Source organism: Hevea brasiliensis, chromosome 6 (genome assembly GCF_030052815.1).
Source record: "Hevea brasiliensis isolate MT/VB/25A 57/8 chromosome 6, ASM3005281v1, whole genome shotgun sequence".
In the NCBI taxonomy this organism is placed as follows: Eukaryota; Viridiplantae; Streptophyta; class Magnoliopsida; order Malpighiales; family Euphorbiaceae; genus Hevea; species Hevea brasiliensis.
In genome coordinates this window covers 18,661,418-18,677,793 of record NC_079498.1, presented here as the reverse complement: position 1 = coordinate 18,677,793, position 16,376 = coordinate 18,661,418, and positions in this window count along the sequence as shown.

The following is a 16,376-nucleotide window of genomic DNA, read 5'->3' as shown; positions in this document are numbered from 1 at the left end:
GGGAGAACTCCCTCTCATATTCTACCACTGTTCTGTTGCCCTGCTTCAAACTAAAAAATTCTTATAATTTCTGATCCACATATGCATCTGGGATGTATTTCTGTCTGAACTCTCTGATAAAGTCATCCTGTGTCGATCGTGGTTCACCAAGGCTGGGGGATGGTCTTCCACCAATTATAAGCATCCCCTTGTAGCAAGGATACTGAGTACTCGAATTTTAGTTCATCTTGGCAGTGTAGCTTCTTGAACACTCTGTCCATTCTTTCCAGCCATTGCTCTGCCTCTAGTGGGTTTACTGTATCCTTAAATTCCGTAGCCACATACTTCAATAACTTATCATATTGTCTGATTAGAGCTTGGGGTTGCACCACAGTAGTCTGGGGTGCACCTACATATATATAGCTAAAGTATTAATGATTAGAAAAATTTGAAACGCTGCCAAAACCATCACCTTGAAAGGACAAAATCAATTATATCTTGGCAGCTTTTGAGAGATGCCATCAATACCAAAAGTTTTGAAGACATTTTTTCCGAACCTAAAGATTCGAACTCGGCGAGGGGCCAAATGATATAAAATGCTAGTAAAACTAACCCACTTAGAGGTTACCTATCCGAGCTTAAATTGGGTGGGCCACTTACCCGAGCTTGGACCTAGGCAGAGCTTGACCTTTCTGATCTTAAAGCCTAACACCCTTGAAGACTGAGCTCGAAGGAGAACTCTAAGATCGTTTCGCTCCATTCTAAAGAGATCAGACATATTAGAGTTCCGCACTCTCATTAAGCTTAGACCAAACAAAGATCATGCCACTGATCATACCTAATTCCTAGCATAATTTTAAGATAGTTACTATTACAACTTAAATGGAGAATCAATGAAGATTCAGCCAAGATTTCATATAGTTACCATCCCAATTACTATATTAATAAGGTTAAGCTTCAGAAATAGGTATGCAAACAAAAACCTTCACTGTCATTATACTGACATTCAATCCATAATCAAATTACTAACTTGAGCATCAGAGGGGTTACCAACCACCACCGGCCATCAATCTTTCTTTAGTTTTTAGGAAGCCATCAACTCGGTCAAATCTAACATCCAGGAACTCCACAACAACATCAAGACTCTAATTGAAAAGGTAATAGTTAAGTACAGTTGAGGCAAGGCACAGGGCAATCAAAATATGGAGCAGTGATGTGATCTATGGACTATGGTGCTTGATCTATGACATAAGGGCTGTAAAATACTCAATTTATAGGCATTTAATCAATCTAAGAGACGTTTATTTGATTTATGACAGACATTTACTTCATTTGAGGCATTTACTTGATCTGAGAATGGCAATATTCAACAATGGAAAGGCAAAGGAGAAAGGAAGTGAGAGGGAGGTGTAGAGCAACGGTGGTTGTGGGAGAGAGAAAAAAGTAAGGATTAGAGCTTTCTATATATATATGCAAAGGCAAAATGATAGAATTTAAGTTAATGCTAAATATCGCTTCGGTTTAGTTATTTTGGTTTTTTTTTTTTAAATTAACAGAACCAAAATTCTTAAAAAATATAAATCAAACCAAAAAACCAAACCTAAATACTAAATTGATTCAGTTTGGTTCTGTTTTTTAGTTAAAACCGAAGACTGCACACCCCTGAGAATTAGAATTTTTAATCCAATTCAAATACAGTAACTCCTTTATTGGTTACAAATTTGTAGCACTTTATTAAAAAGAAAATTGATTGTTATTGATAAAAATATAGTTTTAACCAAACTTAAAATTCACTTTTACATATAAAAAACTTTTTATTTATTTTATTTTCATTAAAAATAAAAATAAAAATAAAAATAAAGTAGTTCTATATTCTCAAATTATTTTTTGGGATAAAAAATTAAAAAATAATTTTTATTGAAAATATTAACAAGATTATTAAAATTAGGCTATGTTTGTTTTGCGGTAAATATTTTCTTGGAAAACCTTTTCCCCTTTTCCAATGTTTGGGGCATAAAAAAAAAGGTCAACGGAAAATATTTTCTTGATGAAAGGAAAAACTAAGTCATTTAAAGATAATTTTCTCTTTCCAAAAGAGAAAGGGCCTGATTAGTATTATTGTTGTATTCTACTATTGCCATTTTGAAACTATTGTTTATAAACTTGTTGTTCTAAAAAAGCAATTTACATGTTTGGAAATATAATAGAAAACTACTATTAATTAAAAAAGCTATTTATTGTGTGTTTGGTTAAAATTGTTCTTTAAATTGTTGTTAGAGGCTAAAGGACCAAAAAGGACTAAATATAAATATACTATTTTAATTTTATTAATAAATAACCATTTATATTATTACTATTATTTTTTTGTAATTATATTCAATTTATATAATAAAATGTATTTTATTTTAAAAATTTTGGTATTAGTTAAATTTTAATAAACATCATCAAAATCTTTCACTAATATTTACAAAATAATTATCAAAACTAATACTTCACTTACTTAATTAAAAAGTACAAATATTTATTACAATTAACTTCTACATGCCATTAAACTACTTGCAATTTGATCAGGAATGATATTATTCATTATCTTTCTGACTATCAATTCTAATACCTTCAACATCAGGCAAGGCACTGGAATCCACGTATTCAGGATTTCTATCAAATATTTGAAAAACTCTATTGCCTCTTGACCTCTTTCGGATATAATTATGCACAACCATTAAAGTAATAACAATTTTCATTTTTATTTTAAAATGATAGACATGCATATTATCTAAAATATGCCATCTATTCTTCCTTATCTTTATCATTATTATTAGTTTGCACATCAATGTCCATATCTAGAAAGAACGACACAAATATATTATTAATAATTTACAAGCCAAATTGACATAATTAAAGCAATATATATATATATATATATATATATATATATATATATATATATATATATATATATATATATATATATAGCATGTAACACCCCTATTTGTATAGCCTGGTATATTTCACTGTTCCGGTGACCGGTGTCGGTCCGGACAATTAAGGGGATTAGAATCACACTTAAGACAACTAGAGAAGCTATAAACACAAATAATTAGTAATGTTCAATTTGTTAAGTATAAACAAGAAAAACATAACATATGAAGTTAAACGAGCTGAGAGTCACAGCGATGAGTGACCTTCTCGGGAACGACTGCGAAGTCATTTTAAACTCAAATTTCGAACCGTAAAAAGTGACGCTGCAGTCCTTAGGACCCTTATGAACACAGTGGAAAAGAGAGAATCATGAAAAAGAACTGTTATGCCAGTCAAATAATTAGGTCAGGGAACCAAAAGAAATATGGAATTAATTACAAACCGGGATGAACCGGCGAGGGGCAATTTGGTCAATTGACCCCGAGAGCTGACTCCTGACCTAACTGTCAAATAAAATCGGAGAAAAGAAAATTTTGGAATCGAGAATTAAATTAAAGAACTAATAGAAAAATAAAAAAAAATAAAAAAAAAAAGAAGAGAAAATGAAAAAGTTAAAAAGGTGTAGGAAGATGACATCATGCATGATATCATGCATGATGCCATAAGTCATATAATTAATAAATTAATTAAATGGATTTTTGAGTCTTCCATAAGGATAAAAACAAAAGAAAAGAAAAGAAAAAAAAAGTAAAAAGCCTCATCTTCCTCACCTTTTACGTTTCTCTCTCCCTCACCATTGTAAACCTCCATTAAAGCTTGCTTCAAGCTTTGAAACCACCATTAAACCCCAAATCCTCCCATACTTGCTTCACAAAAACTTGATTTAATCACTTGAGAGGAAGATTGGTCATCAAAGAATTGAAGAAAATTGAGAGGAAATGAAAGTTCAAAGACACCTAACAAGGTAAGTAATGCAAACTTCAAGTTTTTAGTTTAATTAGTGTATGTATAGCATCAAGAGCATAGAAATAAACTTAAAATAAAAAAAAATATGTGTGAGGGACTAAACTGAAATTCATCCAGCAGGGAGGGGAGAGTGATTTGCATGAGTTTGATTGAGTTAAACATGTTAAAATGCTTGAATGAGTTGAAAGATTGTGTTTATATGCTTTGAATTAGTTAATTACAATGAATTAGTGTGGTTAGGGTTTGAGACCTAGGGTTTTGAGGCAAAAATTTTGGAGAAATTGGTAAATGATATATTTGACCTAATGTGAAGTGAAAAATGGTCATTTGTGACCAAATGAGGTGTGTTAGAAGTGTTGGAATTAAAAGCCAATTCGGATTGGATAAGGTCATGTGCTGGCAGCATGACCAAAATTTTCTTTGAGGGACTAAAAATGAAATTTTACAAGTCCAATGGATATGAGACCAATTGGGGATGAAAATAGGCACTAAATGACACAATTTTCATTTAGGAAGCCTACCCAAAAAGTGACTAAAACCTAGTGAACAAAGTGACCGAAGTCGGAAAATCGCAGGCTGTCCTGCACAAACTGACCAAATGAATAGTGTTTGTTCATTTGGTCATAACTCGAGCTAGGCAGGTCAAAATGACCTGAAATTTTACCAGTGGTTAGATGAGATATAGACCTAAAACTTTCATGAAGAACACTAACCTAAATTATTCCATTAACCAAATCAAATTACTAAGCAAAGTTGGGTCACTTAATCTGCAGACTGCAGATTTGCCATTTGAACAGTAAAGTTTCAATGCCTATAACTCTCTCTAGAAAACTCCGATTTAGGCGATTCTTGAACCAATGGAAACCTAAGACAGAGTAGAACATTTAATATGAAGAAAATTAGACCAAATTATGGACTTAACTTGATCAAATTGCTGAACGAAGTTGGATCAACAAATCTGTAGAACCAAAATTCTGCAGCATGAACAGTAAAAGTAATTTGCTTATAACTTGAGCTACAAAACTCCAATTGGGGTGATTCAAAAAGGAGAATAAACTTAAGACAATAAGGAACATTTTCTATGAAGAAAGTTTTGCCAAATTCCAATAGTAAACTGACCAATGAAACAGTAAAATTAGGGACACCAAAATTGAAAATTTGGCAATTTTGCCTAAAAGACCTAAGTTTTGAGAGAATGACCAAAACCAACAAGTTTAGTGACCAAAATGTGGTATGTGGGTAAAGTTGGAATTTCCATACCTATTAAGCCTTAGAAAGTCAACAATTTGACTTGAATAGTATAGTGAATAGTAACCCGAAACACAAAAATTTCAAGAACGTCGAATTTAGCACGTTAGAGCTAGGTAAAAGTGAAGTTAAATTTGTTTTGGGTTTATTTTAAGTTCTAGTACTGAAACATTGTAAAATTGTGTGTTTCAGTTGGAAAGAATACCTGGAAAGAACCCGAAGAACCGAGTCGAGGCCAAGAGGCGACTCGCTTAAGGTTTGTGCACAACGTGTACTTTTTGTAAATTATTTGCTGCATATTATTTTGAATGATTTGAAAAAGTGAATTGAGACATTATTTATGATGCTTTAATCAAAATTGTTGAAAGTTATTGTGTATATTTAAAATGTCAATGTTTAGCAAACTGTTAAGATAAGTTTTGAAACCACAGTATCATGACCATATATTTGAACACCTCACTAGCACGACTAGTGGGGGTAATTAGTTTCGAATTTTGATTCCTTCTCTAGAGAAGTGTTGAGGTGTGCCAGTAGAAAAGGATGTGAATGGATATCCATATATTTGAGCTAGCTAGCCTTGTGTTGTGATTTCTCTTTAGCCTCTAGCTATTGAGATTCTATTTGTTTCGAATGGCATGAACTAACTGTGGGTTTTATGAAATGTAATTTGATACTTCAAAATGAAATTATTTGGGATTAAAATCTCATAAATTATGTTTTGTGTTTAACTCGTATGCTCAGTTCAAATTTTGAATAAATGTGATTTTATTTCTGCATAAAGATTATTTTAGTATGTTGTGCACCACTGAGTCCTAATACTCAGCGATAGCTTTTATTGCTGTCGCATAAATAGAGACTAGAGGAGCAGCAGACTGAGCTGCTGAGGTGTGAGGAGCTATCAGCTTGAAGTCATCGGGTATAATTTATACCCTAACTGTAAATATTTCTTTTGATGTATATATTGCACATAAATGTATGGACATGTAAAATTGTCTTGAGCAGCTTGTACAAAGTTTGTATGAAGTTTGTAATAAAAATTTTGTGTGAATTTCCTTTGATGTAAATTTTGTAGTGATGTATATATAAATTGTTTTGTCTCTAATGAAATATGAGTGGAACTATTTTATTTAATTTGAATAAAATGTATTGCTAGTATTTTGAGGATTATTGAATTTTGGACTTGAGAAATTGATTGAAATGATTGTGGAGTTGTTGAAATGGATTGAGTTTGATTGTGAAATTGAAGTAGTTGTTGAGAAAAATTTTTGAAGTGCTTTTTACAGGTATTTGAAGAACTGGTTTCTCAAAATACAGATAGAACTCTGTCAAAATTTTTATAAAATTTGCGGAAAAATAAAATGGGCCAAAAGTTTTAACTAGTTTTTAATTTCAATTAAATGTTTTAAATACCTATTGGAAAATGCTCACCACTTGTCAAAAATAAGAAAATTGTTTTAAAATCCCTTGTAGAGTACTTAATGAGTTATCGGTAGGTGAAGTTCGGTAGTTCATTAGGTATTCTACGGGATCATGTTATGCCTTACAGAGGGGTAAGGTGTGACATATTTTAGTGGTATCAAAGCAAATTTTTTTGAAGTATATTTTAACTTGAGAATTTGTGTCTTTCTTGTTAAGTACAACTGCTCAATGTCCATATTTGTTACATACAGTGCATTACATCATAATATGAACTAACGGAGGGAAATCTCCATGTGTTACTTGTTCAGGAGATACCCTAATTCAGACTGAAATGAAAGAAGGGGATTACTTAGTTGAGCAGTCTATTGAAGATGAGGCACAAGGGGAAGCCCCAGCTTTACCGAATGTCAGTGGATCCATAGCACCAGCCCCGCAAATGCCGCAATTTCCTGCACAGTTCGCACAGTAGATGGCGGCAATGTTTCAACAAATGTTTGGGGGTATGCCTGTTCAAGCTCCACCCCAGCCACCTGTGGCACAACCACTGCCTCCAGCCAGACAGTATGATAAATTATTGAAGTATGGGGCTGCAGAATTTAAGGGTACAGTGGACCCTTTAGAGGCAGAGCAATGGCTTGAAAGAATAGACAGAGTGTTTAAGAAACTGCACTGCCCAGATGAGTTGAAGTTTGAATGTTCTGTGTCGCTACTCAAGGGGATGCGTATGATTGGTGGAATACCATCCCCCACAGCTTGGCTGAACCACCAGTGCTGACCTGGGATGACTTCATCAGAGAATTCAGACATAAATACATCCCAAATGTATATGTTGATCAGAAACTGCAAGAATTTTTTAGTTTGAAACAAGGGAATAGATCAGTGGCAGAGTATGAGAGGGAGTTCTCCCGCTTAAGTCATTATGCTGGGAGTCTCCTTTCCACCAGCAAGGCAAGGTGTAAGATATTTGAGACGGGTTTGAAGCCCAGCATAAGAATGCAAGTTGTGGGATTTCGACATAGCAACTTCTCAGAGCTCATGTCTCAAGCACTTGAGTTGGAAAGAATAGAATCAGAAGCAATCCCAGTAAAAGAAAAATCAGAGAGAGCTGAGAAATCAGAAAAAGGTAAAGGGGAAAAGTCAGTAGAGCCGAGTTCTGGTGGGACTTCTGGGAAAAAGAAGAAATTTAGTAACCCAGTAGGGGTCGAGGTGGAAGATTTGGTAGGGGCAGATTTTTCGGACAGAGACCCCCTAGGTCTGGTCAACAGTCAAGCAGGGGTTCACATGCTGCCCGCTCCTGTGAGACTTGTGGCAAGATTCATGGAGGGGAATGCTATTAGGCCACTGGAGCCTGCTTTAACTACGGAGGCAAGGGTCATTTAGCAAGAGATTGCACTAGTGCTCCGTCTTCGAGATATGGTCCAGCTCCTACTACTGCCGAGGGATCTATTCAGAGTCCTGCTCCCAGAGGTTCACAGTCTGTTGGCAGAGGAAGAGGCAGAGGTAGAGGCACTGCTTCAGGCAGTCAGGACAGCGCAAGGAAGTGCTTCAGTTAGGGTTTATTCAATGAGACAATGAGAAGAGGCTGAGACTTCTGATGTGGTAGCTGGTACATTCTCTATCTCTAATCAAGATGTATTTGTGTTGTTTGATCCGGGTTCAACCCATTCATATGTTAGTGCTAGTATAATCAGTTCACTTACTGTTTCATGTGTGCAAATGGGTTTTGAAGTGCTAGTAACTAGTCCGTTAGGACAAGAGGTCCGGGTCAACGGAATTTATAGAGACTGTCCTTTTGTGATCCAAGGACATGTTTTCCTGTCAGACTTGATTGAAATGCCCTTCAGAGAGTATGATATCATCTTGGGCATGGATTGGTTAGCCAGGCATCATGCTATGATTGATTGTACACTGAAGACAGTCACTTTTGGTCTACCTTTGTACGGTGATGTGGTAATACATGGGGAGTGTAACACCCTCACTGTAGCAATTCCGTACATTCAACTGTTCCGGTGACCGGTGTTGGTCCGAACAGCTAGAACGTCTGAAAAAATAATTAGACTAGAGTGAGGAGTCATAAATAACACAAATATTAATAAGAATAATTTAGGAAAAATTTTAGAAATAAAATACAACCAAGTTAAAATGAGCCGGTGCCCAAGCAATGGGTAACCTAGTAGGAAGTTGCGGTTCTCGCAACTAGGAGCCCTAGACCTGGGGGAAAATTCATAAAATAATTTTTGAGACTCCAGAGAAGGGTCATTGAGGTTTCTATGGCATTAGAATGCCAAGAAAATACTTAGGAAAATTTTTCAATCGGTACAGACAATTTTGGCTCAATAAGCCAAACGGAGGGCATTTTGGTCATTTCGTCTTCAGAGATGATTTTTGGCCAACTTGTCCAGTTAAGTAAATAATTATTATGATCTAAAATATGAATAAATATTGTTAAAAATTAAATTGAAAATGAGTAGAGAAGAGAAGAAAAGAAAATGAAAGAAAATGCTAATTATGACATCATATGATGTCATTTAAATTTCCTCCACCAATCACAATTTGTTAAACTCATTAAAAGAGATAAAAGAGACCAAAAAATTGAAAAACCAATCTGCATCTTCAACCTTTGGGCAGCCAAAAACGTTGAGAGAGAGAGAGAGAAGAGGTTCCACCATTAAAGCTCCCTTAAGCTTCATTTCCCACTTCAATTCACCATAAAACCTTATCCTCCCTTCACTAAAAATTATACCCACACCAAGGAGAATTATTTGGCAGCCAAGAAAGAGTAAGAAAGTAAAGAAAAATTAAAGTCTTGGTTGGCTTGGATTTGAGCTACAAGAGGTTAGTGCCCTAAACAATTTCTTTTCTTTCTTTAATCCTGTAAGCATGCTAAATCAAGTAGATATTATGTGAAATTAAAAGAAAAACTTGAGTAAATGAAATCTCTAAATTTGGAAGCCATGAGAAAGTTTAAGGATTGTTGGTTTTTAATAAAATTAAGTGGCTTAATTATGTTATTGATGAGTATAGATGATGGATAAAGTGATTTGGTATGGGTTTGGTGTGTGTATGCCATGAATTGGAAATTGGAGTTAGGGTTTGAGCATGAAATTGAGACTTTGATCATATAATAATGAAAGTGAGTTTTAATGGTCAATTAGTGACCATTTGGTTATTGGTAAACAAGAAATGAAGTGTGTTTAGTGATGGGATTTAGGTTTAGTGTGACTGCCCTAGATGACCTGCAGAATTGGACATGAGTCCAGCAGGTTTGGGCAGCCATAACTTGAATTGTAGAGGTTCAATTGGTATTTGGCCAATTGGACATGAAACTAGACACATAATGGAACAACTTTGGTGAAGAAACCATGCCCAGAAAACAAAACCAAGTTGACCAAAAGTTTGGCCTAATCAGGGTGACCTGCAATCTGCCTGGGCAAAATGACCAAATGAACAGTGTTTGGACATTTGGTCATAACTCAATGTAGAAAGGTCCAATTGACCTGAAATGTTACCAACAACAAGCTGAGATATAGACCAACAACTTTCATGAAGAAACCTGACCCAAATTATGACCATAACCTAGTCAAATTGCCAACTAAACGTAGGTCACCAAATCTGGCAGAACCAAATTGCCCAGAAAATCTGGGTACAGGTCACTCCGACCAGTTATGGTAAAATGACCATAGCTTGAGCTACAAAACTCCAAATGGAGTGATTCAAAAAGGGAATTAAAGAAGACACAATAAGGAACAACTTTGATGATGAAAGGTTAGCCTAGTTTCCACTCTAAAATTGTCCAATGGAACAGTAAACTTAGGTAGTAAAAATTGAAAATTTAGAAATGCATCTAGGGGACTTTAAATTGCAATTGGCAATTAATACTAGCAAATGTAAAACTCAAAATGTGGGATCTTGGTGTAATTAGAATTAATATATCCACTAAGTATAAAAAAGTCAACATTTTGGTTGACTAGTAAGGTGAATAGTAATCAAAATGATTAGTAAATTGAGAATTTATTTATGATTTGAGTCTAATGATGATGTGAAATGATAAATAGAGGAATCGTTAAGAAATTGCTGTAACTTGATGTGATACAAAATGTGAATTGTATATGAGTACCATGAGATGAATGATTGAGAAATAAATGAAATTGATGAAATTATTCTGAGACTTTGTTGATAATTGGAGTTGGGATTGATTGAATATGATCATAGGAAGTGTTTTTCACAGGTTCCGAAGAACTGTTTTCTCCATTTTTAGCCGGTACTCCGTCGGATTTTCTATAAAATTTTCGAAACCTCAAATAAATTACAATTTCAATAAATGAATTATATTTCACAAGTTATTTTCAAAACTATGATAAAAATGAATTAAGATAAAATAGAGTGCTCCGGCACACTGAGTGGCATAACTTGCTCGGCTACACTGTAGTCGGGTAAGGGGTGTCACAGGGAGAGGCATTTACTGCCATCAAACATTATTTCGGCTGCACTAGCCAGAAGGATGATCAGAAAGGGGTGTGAAGCATACTTGGCACATGTGATAGACACCCAAGTGGGGAGTCCAACACTAAGAGACATCCCTACTGTATGTGATTTTCCGGATGTGTTTTCTGATGAATTGCCAGGATTACCTCCAGAAAGAGAGGTGCAGTGTGAGATTGATGTTATGCCTGGTGTGGACCCAATCTCCATAACACCATATAGAATGGCACCTGTAGAATTAAAAGAGTTGAAAGCACAGTTGCAAGAGCTGCTTGACAAGGGCTTTATCCGCCCTAGTGTGCCACCTTGGGGAGCGCCAGTGTTGTTTGTAAAGAAAAAGGATGGCACTCTCCACTTGTGTATTGATTATCGGCAGTTGAATAAGGTGACAATAAAGAATAGATATCCATTGCCCCGCATTGATGACTTGTTTGATCAGTTGAGAGGTGCAGCTGTGTTCTCCAAAATTGACCTAAGATCAGGTTATTATCAGCTGAAAGTACAAGTACAAAGTATTCCTAAAACTGCCTTCAGAACCCGCTATGGCCATTATGAGTTCCTAGTTATGCCATTCGGGTTAACTAATGCTCCGGCTGCTTTTATGGATCTGATGAACACTATCTTCAGACCATACCTAGACCAGATTGTTGTGGTATTCATTGATGATATATTGGTCTATTCGAGGAATGCAGAAGAGCATGATAGACATCTGTGGATTGTACTGCAGACTTTAAGGGAGAAACAGTTGTATGCCAAATTGTCTAAGTGTGAATTTTGGCTGAAGGAAATATCTTTCTTGGGGCATGTAGTATCAGAAGAGGGCATCAAGGTAGATCCAAGTAAGATTGAAGCTGTCCTTAATTGGAGGCCACCCAGAAATGTCACAGAGATTCGCAGCTCGGGTTTAGCCGATATTACCGTAGATTTGTGAAGGGATTCTCCATGTTGGCATCTCTATTGACCAAGCTGCTTAGAAAAGATGTGAAATTTCAGTGGACGGATAAATGCCAACAGAGTTTTGATGAATTGAAAAGATGTTTAACTGAAGCTCCAGTCCTGACTTTACCTACACCGGGTAAAGAGTATACAGTATATAGTGATGCTTCTCACAATGGGTTAGGCTGTGTACTAATGCAAGATCGAAATGTCATTGCCTATGCATCGCGTCAGCTAAAATCGCATGAAAGGAATTATCCAACACATGATTTGGAGCTTGCAGCTATTGTGTTTGCTCTTAAGATCTGGAGACACTATTTGTATGGGGAAAAGTGTTACATCTACACAGATCATAAGAGTTTGAAGTATTTGGGCACTCAGAAGGAGTTGAATTTGAGACAGAGGAGATGGTTAGAGTTGATAAAAGACTATGATTGTCTGATAGACTATCAGCCAGGGAAAGCTAATATTGTGGCTGATGCCTTAAGTCGTAAGACTATGGCAAGTCTACGAGTTACTCCTTTGTCTTTGGTACACGAGTTGAGATCTTTGCATGCCAGCTTAGAGATTAATGATGATGGGCAGACAGCAGTTGCGTAGCATGTACAGCCAGTGTTGATTGATCAGATTAGAATGGCTACTCAGAATGATCAGAAGTATCAGAAGCTGATGGAAGAAGTCCGACAGGGCAAGAAACCAGAATTCTCAATCAGAGATGATGGTCTATTGCTACACCAGGGCAGAATGTGTGTTCCTAATTGTTGATTTGAGGCAGATCATTTTGAAGGAACCACATGAGTCTCCTTTTGCCATGCACCCTAGTGGCACAAAAATGTATAGGGGGCTAAAAGAGCATTACTGGTGGATGGGTATGAAAAGAGATGTGGCAGAGTTTATTTCTAAATGCCTAACTTGTCAGCAAGTGAAGGTAGAACATCAAGTACCCGCTGGGTTGTTACATCCACTACCAGTACCAGAATGGAAATGGGAGAGAATAACGATGGATTTTGTGATGGGACTTCCGAGGACACAGAAGAGTCATGATGCAGTTTGGGTCATTATTGACAGACTGACTAAATCTGCTCATTTTCTGCCAGTTTGGATGGACTACAGTTTAGAAAGATTGGCCAAGTTGTACATTGATGAGGTTGTGAGACTGTATGGAGTGCCAGTATCCATCATATCAGACAGAGATCCTAGGTTCACTTCTAGATTCTGGGGTAGTCTTCAGAGAGCCCTAGGAACTAGATTGAACTTCAGTACTGCATTTTATCCACAGAAAGATGGCCAGTCTGAGAGGGTAATTCAGATCTTGGAGGACATGCTACGGGCTTGTGTGATTGAGTTTGAGGGCAGTTGGGATACACACTTGCCTTTGATTGAGTTTGCTTACAACAACAGCTACCAATCAAGCATTGGGATGCCTCCATATGAAGCTTTGTATGGCAGAAAATGTAAAACCCCGTTGTGTTGGGATGACGTGGGTGAAAGAAAGATGATTGGACCCGAAATTGTTCAGCAGACTGAGGAGAAGATCAGGGTGATCAGAGATCGACTTAAGATTGCATCAGACCTTCAGAAGTCCTACATTGATCTGAAAAGAAGGGATATTGAGTATGCAGTGGGTGAGAAAGTTTTCCTCAAAGTTTCTCCTTGGAAGAAAATTATGAGATTCGACAGAAAGGGGAAACTAAGTCCTCGTTTCATTGGGCCATATGAGGTTCTGGAAAGAGTGGGTCATTTGGCTTATCGTTTGGCACTACCTCCAGAGTTGGAGAAGATACATAATGTCTTCCATGTGTCTATGTTGAGGAGGTATCGATCAGACCCATCTCATATACTACCAGTGGAAGAAATTAAAGTAAATCCAGACCTCACATATGAAGAAGAACCCATAGTGATTCTGGCTTATAAGGTGAAGCAGCTACGAAACAAGCAGATACCGTTGGTAAAAGTGCTGTGGAACCATCATTCGGGCCAGGAGGCTACTTGGGAACGAGAGGAGGACATGAGGAGATAGCACCTACAGCTGTTTAGAGATTGATACCAGGTAAAATTTCGAGATGAAATTTATTTTAAGGGGGGGAGAATTGTAACACCCCTATTTATATAGCCTGGTATATTTCACTATTCCGGTGACCGGTGTCGGTCCGGACAATTAAGGGGATTAGAACCACACTTAAGACAACTAGAGAAGCTATAAACACAAATAATTAGTAATGTTCAATTTGTTAAGTATAAACAAGAAAAACATAACATATGAAGTTAAACGAGCTGAGAGTCACAGCGATAAGTGACCTTCTCGGGAACGACTGTGAAGTCATTTTAAACTCAAATTTTGAACAGTAAAAAGTGACGCCGCGGTCCTTAGGACCCTTATGAACACAGTGGAAAAGAGAAAATCATGAAAAAGAACTGTTAAGCCAGTCAAATAATTAGGTCAGGGAGCCGAAAGAAATATGAAATTAATTGCAAACCGGGATGAACCGGCGAGGGGCAATTTGGTCAATTGACCCCGCCCGAGAGTTGACTCCTGACCTAACTGTCAAATAAAATCGAATAAAAGAAAATTTCAGAATCGAGAATTAAATTAAAGAACTAATAGAAAAATAAAAAAAAAAAAAGAAGAGAAAATGAAAAAGTTAAAAAGGTGTAGGAAGATGACATCATGCATGATATCATGCATGATGCCATAAGTCATATAATTAATAAATTAATTAAATGGATTTTTGAGTCTTCCATAAGGATAAAAACAAAAGAAAAGAAAAGGAAAAAAAAAAAGTAAAAACCTCATCTTCCTCACCATTTACGTTTCTCTCTCCCTCACCATTGTAAACCTCCATTAAAGCTTGCTTCAAGCTTTGAAACCTCCATTAAGGCTTGCTTCAAGCTTTGAAACCACCATTAAACCCCAAATCCTCCCATACTTGCTTCACAAAAACTTGATTTAATCACTTGAGAGGAAGATTAGTCATCAAAGAATTGAAGAAAATTGAGAGGAAGTGAAAGTTCAAAGACACCTAACAAGGTAAGTAATGCAAACTTCAAGTTTTTAGTTTAATTAGTGTATGTATAGCATCAAGAGCATAGAAATAAACTTAAAATAAAAAAAAATATGTGTGAGGGACTAAACTGAAATTCGTCCAGCAGGGAGGGGAGAGTGATTTGCATGAGTTTGATTGAGTTAAACATGTTAAAATGCTTGAATGAGTTGAAAGATTGTGTTTATATGCTTTGAATTAGTTAATTACAATGAATTAGTGTGGTTAGGGTTTGAGACCTAGGGTTTTGAGGCAAAAATTTTGGAGAAATTGGTAAATGATATATTTGACCTAATGTGAAGTGAAAAATGGTCATTTGTGACCAAATGAGGTGTGTTAGAAGTGTTGGAATTAAAAGCCAATTCGGATTGGATAAGGTCATGTACTGGCAGCATGACCAAATTTTTCTTTGAGGGACTAAAAATGAAATTTTACAAGTCCAATGGATATGGGAGCAATTGGGGATGAAAATAGGCACTAAATGACACAATTTTCATTTAGGAAGCCTGCCCAAAAAGTGACTAAAACCTAGTGAACAAAGTGACCGAAGTCGGAAAATCGCAGGCTGTCCTGCACAAACTGACCAAATGAACAGTGTTTGTTCATTTGGTCATAACTCGAGCTAGGCAGGTCAAAATGACCTGAAATTTTACCAGTGGTTAGATGAGATATAGACCTAAAACTTTCATGAAGAACACTAACCTAAATTATTCCATTAACTAAATCAAATTACTGAGCAAAGTTGGGTCACTGAATCTGCAGACTGCAGATTTGCCATTTGAACAATAAAGTTTCAATGGCTATAACTCTCTCTAGAAAACTCCGATTTAGGAGATTCTTGAACCGATGGAAACCTAAGACATAGTAGAACATTTCATATGAAGAAAATTAGACCAAATTATGGACTTAACTTGATCAAATTACTGAACGAAGTTGGATCAACAGATTTGCAGAACCAAAATTCTGTAGCATGAACAGTAAAAGTAATTTGCTTATAACTTGAGCTACAAAACTCCAATTGGGGTGATTCAAAAAGGAGAATAAACTTAAGACAATAAGGAACATTTTCTATGAAGAAAGTTTTGCCAAATTCCAACAGTAAATTGACCAATGAAACAGTACAATTAGGGACACCAAAATTGAAAATTTGGCAATTTTGCCTAAAAGACCTAAGTTTTGAGAAAATGACCAAAACCAACAAGTTTAGTGACCAAAATGTGGTATGTGGGTAAAGTTGGAATTCCCATACCTATTAAGCCTTAGAAAGTCAACAATTTGACTTGAATAGTATAGTGAATAGTAACCCAAAACACAAAAATTTAGAGAACGTCGAATTTAGCACGTTAGAGCTAGGTAAAAGTGAAGCTAAATTTGTTTTGGGTT